This window comes from Palaemon carinicauda, chromosome 36, assembly GCF_036898095.1.
Source record: "Palaemon carinicauda isolate YSFRI2023 chromosome 36, ASM3689809v2, whole genome shotgun sequence".
Classification (NCBI taxonomy): domain Eukaryota; kingdom Metazoa; phylum Arthropoda; class Malacostraca; order Decapoda; family Palaemonidae; genus Palaemon; species Palaemon carinicauda.
In genome coordinates, this window is record NC_090760.1 from 66498760 (window position 1) to 66511259 (window position 12500).

The window sequence follows — 12500 nt, forward strand, 5'->3', positions numbered from 1 at the left end:
ATTATATAAAGATTTCACAGATAAAATAAATAAAGAAACCCGTTTCCGACTCTCGCTGGAAGCCACCCTCTGCCACTTCATATCAAGACCCCTTCTTTCTGCCTAGGCTTTGTAACACCCCTCCCCTACCCCCTGCCCCCCCCCCCCCCTTGCCCCCCCCCCCATCTCCTACACCCATCCAGGCCCAAGGAAAGCGGGACTATGGATCTGTCTCTAGGGGCACTTGGTATCCTCAGCTTCTTCCACCTTCTCAGTATGACGCTTTGCGCGTTGTGTGTTTCCACCCGCAATGGAAGCCTTCCTATTATTATCATCATAATGATGATGATGATGATGATATTGAAGGTAGTTGTAGTTGTCAATAGTGACATTGAATAATAGGGAAAGATATCGAGAGACTAAAATAATATTAGTAATAATACAGGTTGTAAATATTACAATTAGGGATAAGAGAATCCCGTCATTATTATTATTATTAGTATTAGTAGTAGTAGTAGTAGTAGTAGTAGTAGTAGTAGTAGTAGTAGTAGTAGTAGTAGTAGTAGTAGTATCATGATGAATATTGCCATCAAAAGTATAATCACTATCATGAAGTTATTACGGGGGAAAATATTCACGAATAAAGGTAAGACTTTTAAGAAAAATAAAAAGTACTCTTAAGGAAGTATCCCTATAGAAACCCATACAAAGCTGACACTCCGTTTCTTTAGGCTTTCTTAAATGGGCGACCCAGTGGCTATTGAACGCAGAAAAGAAAGCCACTTTATAAGTTAGTGGCCCACTTGAAAAGCGTGGTCTACTTTATAAGTGGTTGACCCACTTATGTGTATGAGAACACTACTTGCGTGTCATCTCTATAGGTAAGAAGCGAAGTGATTATTATTGCTATGATTTAGTCCAATACTATGATACTGGTGTACGCGGCCCGTCAAAAAGGAAGTCTACATTATTTAGATAGATGTACACATACACACACACAAACAGATTCAATCCTTACCAACTCCCACTTCTTTTCCTAACTACAACACGGCAGTTGAGGTTTCCGAGTGTACCTATAGGGGTAGCCCATCTCACCAGGGTATGACCACTCCCTTCCCCCCCTAACCCGAGGGATGGGGGAGAGACCAAGTAGTTATACGTCTGCCAAGGCAGTTCAGCATTACGATATATATATATATATATATATATATATATATATATATATATATATATATATATATATATATACTGTATACAGTATATACAGTATATATACATATAAATTTATATATATATATATATATATATATATATGTGTGTGTGTGTGTGTGCGCGCGTGTGTCTGTGTATATAGGAGAGATGATAATTCTATGTATGGAATTAGAGCCCAAAGTGGCGTTGGAGCCAATGAGAACCAGCTCACACTGGCATTCAAGGAAGGTGAAATGGAAAGCTAAAAAGTGGGTGCACCTGGGGTCGAAGTACCGTTACAGGAATAGTGTGCTTTGAAATTACAGAAAAAAGTGCTACTAAGTCTCGTCCCTAAAGTGCTACAAGGGCTCTTAAGGTATAAAATATATTTGCCTTCGACAAAATCGAAGATTTAGCGAAGGGTCTGTATTCTTCCCTGTCGTCTGTTTCTTAGTCTATTCATTTGTTTGTTTGTTTGTGACCAACTTACACAAAAACTACTGTACCGATTTTGACCACACTTGGTAGTCATGTTGGGCATTACGCAAGGATGAATTGTAACAGTTTGGATAATGTACATGAAAGTACATGTACGCTGCAGTACTTTGAAAATAATCGTGATGTTAAATAAATGACAAATATTTTGTTAGTGTTTTTGTTTGGGAACAACATTACGCAAAAAGTTCTGAACCAAATTCAACGAAACTTGGTGGACATGTGAGGTATGACCAAAGGACAAATCATTTAGACTTTGAAGAAAATTACATCAGAGCATAAGTACACAGTGGAGTTAAGGGCAAAATAACACTGCTTGGATTTACTGAGGCATGTTCTCTACAGAGTTCTCCTCTGTTAAGTGCTAAAATTAAACTATAAACGGTATCTATTTTTTTCAAAGCTATCAATTTATTTGTCGAGAGCGTATCACACCTATTAAATTAGTGATTCATATGATAACATTTATTTTTAAAAACCTGATATTATCAATGTAGTAATGCTCATCGGGACTGACTAGCTTAACGATGCAATTGCTTGAAATCTTCCTTAATCTGATCTTTTGGGGATACTACCGCTAGAGATTTATGGGGTACTTTGACTATCCAAACAGTACTTCATTAGATCCTTCTTTCTGGTTACGGTTCATTTTCCCTTTGCCTACACATACACCGAATAGTCTGGCCTATTCTTTACAAATTCTCCTCTGTCCTTATACACCACATAACACTGAGATTACCCAACAATTCTTCTTCACCCAAGGTGTTAAGTACTGCACTGTAATTGTTCAGTGGCTACTTTCCTCTTGGTAAAGGTAGGAGAGACTCTTTAGCTATGGTAAGCAGCTGGAAGACACTCCAAAATCAAACCATAGTTCTTTAGTCTTGGATAGTGCCATAGCCTCCGTACCATGGTCTTCAACTGTCTTGGGTTAGAGTTCTCTTGCTAGAGGGTACACTCGGGCATACTATTCTATCTTATTTCTCTTCCTAGTCTTTTATTAAAGTTTTTATAATTTAGTTAGGAAATATCTATTTTAATGTTGTTACTGTTCTAAAGATAATTTATTTTTCCTTGGTCCCTTTCTTCACTGGGCTATTGTTCCCTGTTGGAGCCCCTGGGCTTATAGCATCCTGTTTTCCCAACTAGGTTGTATCTTAGCAAGTAATAATAATAATAATAATAATAATAATAATAATAATAATCACCATCATCATCATCATTATAATAATAATAATAATAATAATAATAATAATAATAATAATAGGTAGTAGGTTGCCCAGGGCACCAGCCACCCATTAAGATACTACCGCTAGAGAGTTATGGGGTCCTTTGACTGGCCAGCCAGTACTACATTGGATCCTTCTCTCTGGTTACGGTTCATTTTCCCTTTGCCTACACACACACACCGAATAGTCTGGCCTATTCTTTAGACATTCTCCTCTGTCTTCATTCACCTGACAACACTGAGATTACCAAACAATTTTTCTTCTCTCAAGGGGTTAACTACTGCACTGTAACTGGCCAGTGGCTACTTTCCTCTTGGTAAAGGTGGAAGGGACTCTTTAGCTATGGTAAGCAGCTCTTCTAGGAGAAGGACACTCCGAAATCAAACCATTGTTCTCTAGTCTTGGGTAGTGCCATAACCTCTGTAACAGGGTCTTCCACTGCCTTGGCTTAGAGTTCTCTTGCTTGAGGGTACACTCGGGCACACGGTTTTCTCTTGTTTCTCCTCCTCCTTGTTTTGTTAAAGTTTTTATAGTTTATATAGGAAATATTTATTTTAAGATTGTTGCTGTTCTTAAAACAATCAATTTTTTCCTTGTTTCCTTTCCTCACTGGGCTGTTTTCCCTGTTGGAGCCCCTGGGCTTATAGCATCCTGCTTTTCCAGCTAGGGTTACAGCTTAGCAAATAATAATAATAATAATAATAATAATAATAATAATATGGTGTCATTTGACAATCCAAATTAAAAGGCTAATTTGCATAAAGTGACAAAGTGACTTTACCTGTCAAAACAATTCTAAAACTTCTATTATAACCAGAAATCCAGACCAAAACTGCAAGTTCCACGACGACAAAGTATCAACAAACGATCCGATGAAGAATTCCGTCAAGCTGAAAGTTGACAGTACGACCCCAACGAGAGAATCTCAGTCTCGTCCGGTTGGTTTCGCTTCCAGAGATGAGTGTCCTCGAAACTTTACCCCCAAAACATTAATGAAATTATTCTCCGGGAAATGGTGTTCTCTCTCTCTCTCTCTCTCTCTCTCTCTCTCTCTCTCTCTCTCTCTCTCTCAGCAAGTCCTTAAAACATTAGCATTAGGCTGGTAAAACTTTAAATTGAAAGAGAGAAAAAAAGAGACTGTACTACATTGGATCCCTCTCTCTGGCTACGGCTCATTTCTTCCCCTGCTAACATATCCACCGAATAGTCTGGCCTATTCCTTCCAAACCATTGTTCTCTAGTCTTGGGTAGTGTCATAGCCTCTGTACCATGGTCAGTTCTCTCTGACTTTAAGGGATTTTAAACGTCGCTTATGAATGGCAGAGGCAAGGGACAGCGATAGTGCCCTAGCAGGACTATGTCCTAGACACTGACCATATTTTTAGAGTTTATAAAGTGATATTCATTTTGATATTATTGCTCTTCTTAAAATATTTTATTTTTCCTTGTTCCCTTTCCTCACTGAGCTATTTTCCCTGTAGGACCCCCTGGGATTATAGCATCCTGCTTTTCTAACTAGGGTTGTAGCTTAGCAAGTAATAATAATAATAATAATAATAATAATAATAATAATAATAATAATATGATCAGCGCCCAAGCCCCTCTCCACCCAAGCTAGGACCAGGGATGGCCGGGGAATGGCTGCTGATGATTCAGTAGGTAGATCCATAGGCTCCCCCAAAACCCGTCATCCATAGCTCACGAGGATGGTGAGGTTGCAGCGACCAAAGAAACTAACGAGTATGAACAGGACTCACAGTCTGGCGATCACCAGGCAAAGACGTTACCAATAGAGAGAATTTGTTTCTGTTTATTATACTCAATTTTTTTTTTTTTTATTAATTTATTCTATTTCGATTCGTTCTTTTTCAGACATTCTTTGATTTTTTTCATTTTCTCATTTAATGGAAAAGTATATTATTTTCTTCTTTACCTGCAACTATTATTCTATTTGATTACAATTATCTGATAATAATTTCCCATTCATCTTTACAACTTTTGTCTTATATCCGTAGGCTCTTCTGAATTTTATCAATATCATCTTTGTAGATTGTAAAAGTGATTTTACTCTTCACCCTCTTGCTTTTGGTTATAGGAAATTATTTGCCCAATAATATTTATTCTATTCTTTGAATTGTTAACATCTTCCTGTTTCTGCTTCTTTATTTTTCTATATTTCTCTAATAATATATGGTCAGTCTCTAGGGCATTGTCCTGCTTGTTAAGGCAATGTCACTGTCCCTTGCCTCTGCCATTCATGGCGGCCTTTTAAACCTTTAAAAGGTGAGTCACTCTGACTTCCAATAACGGTGTTATTCACATGTATTTTCATTTAAACAATTCCATTAAAACTTTCTACAGATAAGCCCATCTTCTCTGCTCCCAATTAACTGAAGATTTTTTTCCGCCGTCAATTTTCTAAGGTACTTGAAGACTTTTTACATTACATTTGATAGCGTTGATTTAGACAGGAGTTGCTTGCAGATGGCTTCAACTTTCCTGGCCGACTGTTTGACATTACTCAAGGACTGATTGAAGCTGCTCGATGACTATTTGCTATTACTCATGGACGGTTTGTTGTTACTAGAGGACTGTTTAAAGTTACTTGAGGACTATTTACCGTTACCCATGGACTGATTGTTGTTATTTGAGGACGGTTTACAGTTCCTTGAGGACTATTTGCCATTACCCATGGACTGTTTGTTGTTATTTGAGGATTGTTTACTGTTACTTGAGGACTATATGCTATTACCCATGGACTGTTTGTTGTTATTTGAGGACTGTTTAAAGTTACTTGAGGACTATTTGCCATTACCCATGGAATGTTTGTTGTTATTTGAGGACTGTTTAAAGTTACTTGAGGACTATTTGCCATTACCCATGGACTGTTTGTTGTTATTTGAGGATTGTTTACTGTTACTTGAGGACTATATGCTATTACCCATGGACTGTTTGTTGTTATTTGAGGACTGTTTAAAGTTACTTGAGGACTATTTGCCATTACCCATGGAATGTTTGTTGTTATTTGAGGACTGTTTAAAGTTACTTGAGGACTATTTGCCATTACCCATGGAATGTTTGTTGTTATTTGAGGACTGTTTAAAGTTACTTGAGGACTATTTGCCATTACCCACGGACTGTTTGTTGTTATTTGAGGACTGTTTAAAGTTACTTGAGGAATATTTGCCATTACCCATAGACTGATTGTTGTTATTTGAGGACTGTTTACAGTTACTTGAGGACTATTTGCCATTACTCATGGACTGTTTGTTGTGATTTGAGGACTGTTTAAAGTTACTTGAGGACAATTTGCCGTTACTCATGGACTGTTTGTCGTTATTTGAGGACTGTTTGAAGCTACTTGAGGATAATTTGCCGTTACTCATGGACTGTTTGTCGTTATTTGAGGACTGTTTAAAGTTACTTGATGACTATTTGTCGTTACTAATGGACTGTTTGTCGTTACTAAACACTGTTTGAAACTACTCGAAGACTCTTCACTGTTATGATACCCTGACACTTGCATGACTTTTTGCCACGAATTTGTCGTGGCAAGTCGTGACATTTTGTGGCACGAACTGGAAGATAAAGAAAAAAAAAATTACCTCTGAATCACAGCTCACCTGTCCACATTGACACGAACTGGCACGACGAGTTCACGACGAGTTCTTGCATAGTTTGCGCATAGTTTGTGCACTTCCCGCATTGTCCCGATGAGTTCACGAAATTTTGTCTGTCGTGACCAAAATTTTGAACATTTCAAAATTCTCGTCACAACATGCCACAATGTCACAATGGGTTTACGAACACTTCACGCCAGTTCACGACGAGTTCACGACTCGAGTCGTGACAATGCATGCCACAAATTCGTGCGTGTCAGCCTGGCTTTACTCATAGGCTATTTGTCGTTACTCAAGGACTGTTTGTCTGGCTACTTGAGGACTATAAGGCATTACTCATAGCCAGTTTTTCGTTACTTGAGGACTGTTTAAAGCTACTTGAGGACTGCTTGACATAACTGGAGTCATTGAGCGAAATCCAGGACCAGTACGTCCTAGATTTTGTCAATGTCGTCTTCTGTATTGCAATATTCGTGGTCTTCATGCAAATATCCAAGACCTTACAGTTGCATACAGACAGTATGATATTCTTTTGTGCTAAGAAACTTTGGTTTCTAATATGAGGCACTCATCTGAGCTCCTTATAACTGGTTTTAGAAGCCAATAATGTTGAAACGTGATGCCATCCCTAGGGCCAGGGGAATGGCGGTGTATATTAGGACCGAGTACCCTGCTTCTCATAAGTCCTGCTATCAATGTGGATGTCATGAGATTCAGGTAATAAAAGTTTGTGGCAGGCATAACAACTCTTATTTGTGTTCGATCTACCGGAATCCAGACATGGATGATTCTATCTTCGATTGTCTTCTTACCATTATGGCTAAGATACAAGAAGATGATAGAAAGGCTTCTTTTGTCTTTGTTGGTGATTTTAATGCTCACCATAGGGAGTGGTTAAGTTCTATCTCTCCTACCGATCGCCATGGCTTAAGAGCTTTAGACTTTGCCTCTGAATCAGGCTGTGAGCAAATCATAAATGAAGCTACTCACAGGTCTGGTAATTGCTTGGACCTCGTATACACTGACTCCCCTGGAGTTATAACTAGTAAGGTTGGTTCTCCAGTCGGGACATCTGATTATGCCTTGATTTCATTATTAGTGAAGACTGAGCAGACTGTCCCTGATATATCATATTCTTGTAAAATTTATATGAAATCCCAAGCAGACTGGAATGGGATTTTACATGATCTTTTGTGCTTGAATTGGTCACAATTATATAATAGTGTAGATCCTGTTGTCCCTTTGAATGAGAATCTAGTCAACATAATTGATAGGCGTATCCCTTCTCGTGTGCTAAGGTACCGAGTGAAAGACAAACCGTGGTTCAATGATGATTATAGAAGTGCTTATTTGGAGAAGCAGGAGGCCTATCACCTTTGGAAGGGTAACAGATCAGATTTGACCTGGAACAACTATACTCAGCTTCGAGCTTTTTCTCAGAGAGTTTATGCCTCAACTGAAAAGGAGTACAATTTAACCATAAAAGAAACTCTTTCTGGTACAACTCAGGAACATAAATGGTGGTCTACCCTTGAATCTGCACTCTTTGGTGTAGATGCAACAGTTTCTCCTTTACTTGAACCTGATGGCTCAGTCACTCACTGTCCAAAGGAAAAGGCAACCCTTTTGGCTGATGTTTTTGATAGTAAACAGAGTAGTGAAAAACTTGAACTTCCTCATTTCTGTTTTCCTAAGGCTAAACTAACTAGTTTAGCTTTTCGATCTCGTGAGATTAAAGCTCTGTTGATGGACCTTGATGCTTATGGAGGTGTAGACCCAAATGGTATTTTTCCTTTGTTTTTTATAAAGACAGCAGATTTCTTAGCTCCAAAGTTATCTGTTATTTTGCGCATGTTAGCAAGAAGAGGAGCTTTTAGCACTTGTTGGAGAATTGGTAATGTGACTCCTCTATGTAAATGTGTTTGTGGTAGCTCAAGTCCCACTGATTACCGCCCAATTTCCATAACTCCCATATTATCTAATGTCTTCTGGCAAAACGTCTTAATAGGTTTGCTGAAGGTAATCATCTACTCCCTAGTTTGCAATGTGGTTTTCGTAAAGGCCTTGGAGCATGTGATGTCCTTCTTACAATCTCCAATGCGGTACAGAAATCCCTTGATTGTGGTCGGGAAGTTCGTATGATTGGCCTTGATTTTAGTGCTGCCTTTGACCGTGTTAATCATGAGGCCCTTGTTTTCAAACTGAAACAGTTGGGAGTGGGTGGGTCGTTTCTTAGCATTATTATTGATTTTTTAAGTAATAGATCTCAAAGAGTTGTTATTGACGGGCACCATAGTGAGTATAGGAATGTGATATCCGGTGTTCCACAGGGTAGTGTTCTTGGCCCATTACTTTTCATACTATATACACATGACATGTGGTTTGGCCTAGAAAACAAGCTTGTTGCATATGCAGATGATGCTACTCTCTTTGCATCAATTCCATCCCCTGAATGTAGATCTGGGGTTGGTGAATCCCTTAATAGAGATCTAGCTAACATTAGTGCATTGTGGAAATTAAGGGATATAAAGTTAAACCCTAACAAAACTCAAAGTATGATTGTAAGTAGGTCAAGGACAGTGGCTCCTCAACATCCGGATCTCAGTATTGATAATGTTTCTTTAACTTTGTATGACTCTTTTATAATTTTAGGTGTGATTCTCGACAGCAAATTTACTTTTGAGAAACACATTAGGTCTGTTTCTTCTTCAATTGCACAAAAAAATTAGCTTATTGAGAAAGTCTTTCAAGATTTTCGGTGATCAATCTATTCTGAAGAAGTGTTTTAATTCTTTCATTCTACCTTGTTTTGAGTATTGTTCTCCTGTCTGGTGATCAGCTGCTGATTCTCATCTTAATTTGTTGGACAGAAACTTACGGTCTATTAAATTTCTTATTCCTGATCTAGATATTAATCTCTGGCACCGTCGTTCAATTAGTTCATTATGCATGTTGCATAAGATTTTTCATAACTCTGACCATCCTTTACATTCAGATCTCCCTGGACAATTCTATCCTGTTCGTAATACTAGGCAGGCAGTTAATTCTAATAGCCAGGCCTTCTCCATCATGAGGCTCAATACTACGCAGTACTCTAGAAGTTTTATTCCTGCTGTTACCAAGTTGTGGAATGATCTTCCTAATCGGGTAGTTGAATCAGTGGAACTTCAAAAGTTCAAAGTTGGAGCAAATGCTTTTTTGTTGACCAGGCGGACATGGGGCTTTTTATAGTTTATATATGACATATTTGTTTTTGTCGTTGTTAAGTTTATATATATTATGACATATCTGTTTTGACGTTGTTACTTTTTTAGAATGATTTATTGTTAATATGTTCTCTTCGTTTATTTATTTCCTTTTTTCCTTTCCTCACTGGGCTATTTTTCCCTATTGGAGCCCCTGGGCTTATAGCATCTTGCTTTTCCAACTAGGGTTGTAGCTTGGATAGTAATAATAATAATAATGTAGCCCTTGGTTATCATTCCATGACTATCCATAGGTAGTGGTCAACATTACTTCAGGATGACTGGAAGTCACTCAGTATTAACTTACCATTAACCTCTGGCTCTTACTTGAAAGCTGCCTAATGTTAGGAGACTTGAACTACTCACTAGTATGAACGACCTACATCCGGATTCTCTCCATATTCAAGGGTAATGTTATTGATATATATCTTTTATTTGTTTATATATATATATATATATATATATATATATATATATATATATATATGTGTGTGTGTGTGTGTGTGTGTGCGTGTGTTTGTGTGTGTGTGTGTAAGCGCACGCCGAGTGTCGTATCAACTAAAAGCTTACGCAAATTTTACGACCGTCTGGTTTAATGACTCGGCCAGTTTCTTAACGCTTCTGGAAGCCTTTCGGTACACACTGGGTCAGCCGTCTATAACGTGCCAAGTTATACCATTAACCGGAGCTATTACCCTTTATGTTGGCTCATTACCATAATACACGTTTATGCGGGGACTTTCAAAAAGGGGATTTTACCAATTACGTTTTTCCTTGTGGGAGTTAATTTCATTTTGTTGTTTATGTACAGTTGCATGCGGGAGTTCCTGCTACACCTAGTGTAGAGATTGATGCGTTGATTTTGAGTTTTCTGGCAGCCTGACATCCAAGGTCATTGACTCCAATATCGTTCGTAATAAATAAAAATAAAAAATATAATTTGAAGCTCTAAAAGCAAAGATGTCCTTACAAAAGTTAAATAGCTTTCAGAAGACCTGCTTCTGAAATAAATCTATAAAAATGCCGCTAGCATGATACAACACATCCTGCCCAAGAATCTTGGAAAGGCTGAACCTGCCCTCCTCACCTCGAGCCTCAAACAGATGTCTATTTATCAAGGTGTTATAGGTGGGGCAGTTGGTCAACAAATGCCTCACTATCAGGGGTACCAAAAACTTCTATTGGTTCTATGTGTGTGTGCGTGTGTGTATCTATAACCATCGTACCTTAAGTGAGTTTCTCGGCCCTTTAGTCTGCACTTTATACAGTCTATAATATCCTTTTATATAACGTTTATATATAACGTTTAAAACACTTCACTTAGGTAGTAGGTTGGCCTGGGCACCAGCCACCCGTTGAGATACTACTGCTAGAGTTATGGGGTCCTTTGACTGGCCAGACAGTACTACATAGGACCCTTCTCTCTGGTTTCGGTTCTTTCTCTTTGCCTACACAGACACCGAGTAGTCTGGCCTATCGTTTACAGATTCTCCTCTGTCCTCATACACCTGACAACACTGTGATTACTAGACAATTCTTCTTCACACAAGGGGTTAACTACTGCACTGTAATTGTTCAGTGGCTACTTTCCTCTCCGTAACGGTAGAAGAGACTCTTTAGCTATGGTAAGCAGCTCTTCTAGGAGAAGGACACTCCAAAATAAAACCATTGTTCTCTATTCTTGGGTAGTGCCATAGCCTCTGTACCATGGTCTTACACTGCCTTGGGTTAGAGTTCTCTTGCTTGAGGGTACACTCGGGCACACTTTTCTATCTAGTTCCTCTTCCTCTTATTCTGTTAAAGATTTTATAGTTTAAATAGGAAATATTTATTTTAATATTGTTACTATTCCTAAAATATTTTATTTTTCCTTATTTCCTTTCCTCGCTGGGCTATTTTCAAATTGGGGTCCCTGGGCTTATAGCATCCTGCTTTTCCAACAAGGGTTGTAGCTTAGTATTTAATAATAATAATAATAGTAATAATAATAATAATAATAATAATAATAATAATAATAATAATAATAATAATACTGCCGGATCTTTGCTCAGCCAGCATCTATAACGTTTGAGACGCTTCTAAAACACTAAAATTACTGCAAAATAATAATAATAATAATAATAATTATTATTATTATTATTATTATTATTATTATTATTATTATTATCATTATTATTATTATTATTGATATACTCAATGATTGGGTGTCTTAACAGTCGAAGTTACCAATTAGTGAAATGGCAAAATTAAATAAAATATCAGGAGCCTACTATTCCATTAAAATGGGGACAGTTTTGTTTTTGTAGCATAATCAAGCGGAACAAACGTGAACATAGCAAAAAAGAAAAAAAAAACTGGGGCATTTGGCTTACTTTAAAAAACAGGCGGGACAGACGTTAAAAGGAGGGACTCTTTAAAGGTTTATTATAGGTTACTCATGATTGGAAGAGGCAAGGGACAGTGACATTGACCTAGCAATTAGGACAATGCCTAAGAGACTGGCCATATATTATATGATTAGCGCCCAAGCCTCCTCTCAACCCAAACTAGGACCAGGGAGAGCCAAGCAGTGGCTGTTGATGACTCAGTAGATAGACCTATAGGCTCCCCAAAACCCCCAACCTTAGATCACAAGGATGGTTAGGTTGCAGGCACTAATGGCACTAACGAGTCTGAGCGGAACTCGAACCCCCGACTGGCAAACGCTATGCAGAGACGTTACCAATCAGGCCACTGCCATT

General features: G+C 38.1%; 1 protein-coding gene across 1 annotated transcript in view; it reads right to left on the minus strand.

Moving 5' to 3' along the window:
• Positions 1-12500, minus strand: part of LOC137628860 (octopamine receptor beta-2R-like) — a 561435-nt gene that overhangs the window by 393703 nt on the left and 155232 nt on the right. The gene's annotated exons all lie outside the window — the stretch shown is intronic.